The 5,490-nt window shown below is 47.2% G+C and overlaps 1 long non-coding RNA gene across 1 annotated transcript; it reads left to right on the top strand.

Annotated features, from left to right (window-relative positions):
• The first annotated feature begins 577 nt into the window (after positions 1-577).
• LOC127330237 (uncharacterized) lies at positions 578-1,769 on the top strand. The gene is made up of 3 exons (XR_011750938.1): positions 578-750; positions 1,164-1,231; positions 1,350-1,769. It is a non-coding gene; the product is annotated as an uncharacterized lncRNA (long non-coding RNA).
• Positions 1,770-5,490: the final 3,721 nt, after the last annotated feature.

The raw sequence follows: 5,490 nt of genomic DNA on the forward strand, positions 1-5,490 counted from the left end.
GAATGCTAGAATCAGTGGCGGCCGTTGATCAAGCCATCAATGTCCCAGATCAAGCAAGACGTCTTTGCGACGTTTGAACTCAACGAAACAATGCTTTACATAGTATCGTAGTGGTTCAACCACTCCGTTGTTTGTCCGATAGCTCGCCTTTACCCTTTTAATCCCCACTCTCTCTAGGAGGAAGAAATCACTTCTTGTATTAGGGTTTACATCTTGCTGCCATTGTTCGTGGTTTGGCTCAATTGTGTTTCTGTAATCACTGAATTCCTCTGAAATTGAGCTATAAACTGTATGTGTGAGATCGCTATATATCTGAATCATGTTCTTTCAGTAGGTAGTAACACCCAGAACAAGAGACCTTGAAGGGGTCATGATGAAGAACTCAAGCCGATGTGAACTTGTGCTCGACCTAAGGCGGACGGACCCAACGAGAACGGCCCAGCAAGAACGGCCCAAGCCGCACTCACGCGAGGACGAGATTTTGACAGCGTGCGGCCGGCTGGCAGAACGCTGCAGGGGAGGAGGAGGAACGTGGTACCGCAGTCTTTCTTCTGTGTGCAACAAACATATACGCCGCACAGATTAGGGCATTGAATCTGATCGGGGAATACGTGATCGGATCGGCAAGATATGGCGGCGATTATCCGGTCTACTCTCGCGGGTCTCGTGCTCCGGCGATCATCTGCAAGTCTGAGGCTCTCAGCCGCTCGCCTCCACTCGACACCTGAATCCTTCAGCGCCGCCGAACGGGTATGTATCCTCTCGAATAAGCTAGATAGATTAGATATACTCTACCTCGCTCTCTCGATCAAATTCGCGTGATTTAATCAAGTTTTTTGCGCAATTAGTCAACATCAGATGTTGCTTACAGCTTGTGCTCCCCGATTAGTCTAGGTCCCGTCGATGCGATAAGAGAAATCAAAACAACTAATTGCCTACTCGCCATAGCCCAGAAATAAACTTATCATTCGATTTCACAAAATTGTCCTGTTAACTTCACCTACAAAACCACCAGGTTCCCTTTTTGTCAGCAGAATTGACTCTTGTAAAAGAAGAAAGAGGCGGGGGTCACGCTACTCATTTAATAACTTGCTTATGTTTCTTGAGCGTCAAAGTAAGCGTCTCTGCACTGTACATGGTCTGATATGATGGTTATATTACAGAGGCGTCGTATAGATGAGAGTGATGAAGAGGAGGCCGAAAAGGCACGGCGGAGGCGCACACAGCAAAGGTTTGCTATTAGCATTGGCAGATTAATTAACCTCGTGTATATAAGCTCATTAATCAACTAAACTTTGTACTCGTTGGCATCTTAACTGATCATCAATTCACTTGCTTGCCTTCCTCAGACATGGCATCTCCCGTGGCCGGCAAGATGACTCTTTTGACGCGACAATGCTTTTGAACCTCGACATGAAACCCCGAGGCTCTGCCACGGATTCTACTACAGCCTCTTCCTCCACGGAGTCGACAACTGATATTTCATCACGGTCATCGGGGGCAAGCTCGTGGTCGTGGGGATCGGGAGACTCGGGAGGAGGAGGAGACTCCGGAGGAGGTGACTGTGGTGGTGGAGGAGACTAGTGGTGGTGTGTGCCACAATTCTTAGGTAGTTTTTTTTCCTGATTGTTGATTCATGGGATTGCAACCATGTGAACTTGTCTAGTGTTTTGTTAGCACAACATTTTATGAGAGAACCGGATGATTCCCACACATTGTTGCGAGGCATCTTGCTCTTACATTTCGAATAGTGAAATCAAATGTGTAGTTATGGCGTGTGTAAACATGAAAATGGTGCATTGCAATTTATCTGGATAGAGAGTGACACCAGCATGGAAGTTTTATTCATCCTCTCTACTGTAATTTGTTTGACGAAGTGTGGTGGTTATCGCTTTGAACCTGAAGAAGGTGGAGATAGTTCATACAAACTAGGAAAACAAAGGATATTCTGCCAAGTAGCTGACATAGGCATCCCCAATGGGCCTGCCGAAGAAGGTACCCGGGGTTTATTGAAGGCCCACAACTCGATGAATATGAAGATTCGGAAGCACAAACTAGTATTAAGGAAAGCTAGAGTTGTATTAGAAAATACATATTTGTAATCTTGCGAGATGGGTTGGAAACCCTCCCAGACTCTGTAACTTGTGTATTATGATTCCCTCGACTCCACCTCCTATATAAGGGGGAGTCGAGGGACAAAGATAGCATCGATTCATTGTTTCACGCAACCCTAGTTTTCATATCGTCGAGCACTTTTCGGCTGAAACCTTCGAGATCTACTTGCCCTCTACTTCCGACTAAAACCCTAGTCTACAATCTGTAGGCATTGATAAGTTAATCCCTTGTCAATTGGCGCCGTCTGTGGGGATTAGAGGTGTCAAGGATCTGATCTCGATGGCACGTTCAAGATCGTCGACTTCGTCAACTGCAAGCAACGCGATGGACAGAGATAAACAGATCGAAACTGGTCTAGTTTATTTTGTTCCTCACCCGCCCTCCTGTTTGGATGCATATGCGTATCTGGAGGAGCCCATGGAGATGACGTTCGGAAAGTTCCACTTCCGCGTCGAGAAAGAAGGAGCGTATCGTCTTGAAGTTCCGATCTCGTCGGGATTATCAGCGGTCGATCCCGATTTTTCGAGTTCAACATCGTCAATCGAGTCAGGAGACGAGGAGATTTCGTCGCCACGCTTCATCAGCACTATGGCAAGTGAAAAACTCGCCAAGATCTTCAGCGACATGTCTTTCGAGTCATCTGCGGACTCCGATATAAGCGATGACTCGAGCAACATCGACAGCTTCAACTTCATCGACAGATCCACTACTGTTGGAGAGGTCTTCACCAATCTCTATGATGGTGTCACCAAACCTAACAAGTTTCAGTATCCAAAATATCATCATATTTATACCATCGGAGAACCAAGTCGCGATCAGGAGGTGACATCAGAGGCTTTCGACGATGTGGGAAATCCATACGTCGATCCCGCTGACCTTAGGCGAGGTTTAGGCACTAAATATGTCGGGCCTACACCGCGTTTAAGGGTTCAACTTCCATAAGAAGCGTGGGACAGAGCCACAAGAGCTATGGATGGTACAGAACCAATGACTACAACTGCTACGTCGGAAGAATTGCAAGCGTACCAATATAGACTCGCCCGCGTTGGAAGAGAATTGGAAAAACAGACAGCTGCTCTGAATAGAAGAAGGGAGGCAGCTTCCGCGTCAAGCAGGCGAAGGGCGGAGTTAAGTCGACATTTAGGAACTTCGGGAGATAGTCACAGAGAAGCGCGAAATAGAGCAAGATCTCGGCTGCAAAACATACCTGAGGCTGACAGAGAAAATCTGATTCAAAACCTCGACATGTCCTTTATGTCGATAGACACGAGGGGGAATATTGTCCCTAAGACACCGGAAGCTGGGTATATGGCGACGCAAGCCTTCATCCTCGCATCCAAGCCACCTCCCGGAGATCCAAGAGAAGCATTGTACAATATGGCCATGGCAGGAGTCGGAGCCATGGGAACGGCATTCGTAAATTCACCTCCCGAAGGAGCAGCAAGGCAAAATAGTCCACGACCTACTGCAGCAGCACCAGGTCCCGAGAGAACAAGTGGAGCAAGAGACACAGCAACACAAGCACGGGTGGACAGAGCACGACAAAATAGAAGGTAACATCGGCATTCCCCAGAGATAGATGACGAGGATATGTGTGGGCTGCCGTGCTTTACAAGGAGAGTCCGGAAAACTCGAGTTCCTTCAGGGTTTAAATTACCCGATAATTTCAAAAAATTCGACGGCCTGCAAGATCCAGAGGATTGGCTAGTTGATTATCTCGAGATGGTGAAACTGATAGGAGGAACCAGAGCAACAGCCATGCAGAGCATTCAAGTACATCTGAGCGGAGCCGCGTGATCTTGGATAAAGAAGCTTCCGTCAGGTTCCATCGACAGCTGGAACAGTTTTGAGGACGTGTTCGTCAAGAATTTCCGATCCACCTGCAAAAAACCCGCATCACTAGAAGAGTTGAGATCGTGTCGATAAAAGCATGATGAATCAATGAGAAAGTACATCCAAAGGTGGAACATCATTAAAAACTCGGCAGAGAACATATCTGACGAGAGAGCAATAGATGCGTTCGTAGCAGGAATTCGACGAGGAGACTTTGTCAAAAACTTGGGGAGAACCAACCCAATGACGGTATCAGCATTGATGGAGATAGCAAACAGGTGGGCAGATGGAGAGGATGCTTTTCACAATAAATGGCACATGTCGCCTGAAGAGGACCGCAGTCGAAATTTTCAAAATAGACAACGATTTCCTCGGCAGTTCTCGAGTTATGATGCTCCTGGCCAAATATCGGCTGGTTTCCGAGGAAATACCGGAGGAGGCAATAGAGATGAATATCAAAGGAGCAGCGAGCAGCGGGGCGACAATAGAGATGACTCCCGAAATAACAGGCCAAATAGTGGACCAAGGTTCCAGAGACCTTTCGTGTCTCCCGAGGATATGATGAACGGGCCGTGTCAGATGCATTTTTATCTCGACAGTAATGGGAAGAGACAGTCAGGACATCTGCAGAAGGACTGTCGAAATTTTCAAGTAATGTTGAGGTTTGCGGGGCAAGCCAATGCTCAAGCAACAAATAGAAATCCCCAAGGGCCCAGGAGTGAGATCCACTTGCCACCTCCTCCCGCAATTACGGACGAAAATCGGCACCAGCTCAGAATAGCGGCAGCACCACACCCACCTCCATATGTCGATCCCAATTCCAACGGTGCGGTCTCGATGATTCAGAAGGCTAGATCGTCCAATAGAGCTTAGAAAGTAATCTCGCGATAAGTGTTCATGGAAGAGAAGATGCCTCCACCAACAATTGAGTACCTAAATTGGTCGGGACAGGACATTGGCTTCACAATAGCGGATCACCCGCAACAAGTTCCTCGACCAGGGAAGTTAGCACTTATCTTACCAGCAGTGATCGCAGGGTTCGATGTATCTCGAGTATTCATAGATGGCGGCAGCAGTCTAAACCTTATGTACGCAGATACATTAAGAAAGATGAACATATCCTTAGCAAATCTGAAACCAACTAACACACGTTTCCATGGTATCACGCCAGAGAAGCCAAGTTATCCGTTGGGGAAGATCAATCTCGACGTTCAGTTTGGGATCTGAGAAAATTACAGAATAGAAAGGCTGGAGTTTGAAGTCGTGGATTTCCCGTCGCAATATCACGCCTTGTTGGGACGACCAGCGTATGCCAGGTTTATGGCGGTACCACACTACACGTACCTGTTGTGGAGGTTACCTGGACCTAAAGGACCAATTACAGTCAAAGGAAGTTTTGCGTTAGCCGATAAATACGACAAAGATTTTCATCAACTGTCAGAAACTTTCGGGATGCAAGCAGAATACATGGCGTCAAGGCTTACGACTGATTATGATGTGTTGCCAGATGTAGGGAGGCCTCTCAGGGAGCCAACCTTTAAC

The sequence above is a fragment of the Lolium perenne genome, chromosome 2 (genome assembly GCF_019359855.2).
Source record: "Lolium perenne isolate Kyuss_39 chromosome 2, Kyuss_2.0, whole genome shotgun sequence".
Lineage (NCBI taxonomy): Eukaryota > Viridiplantae > Streptophyta > Magnoliopsida > Poales > Poaceae > Lolium > Lolium perenne.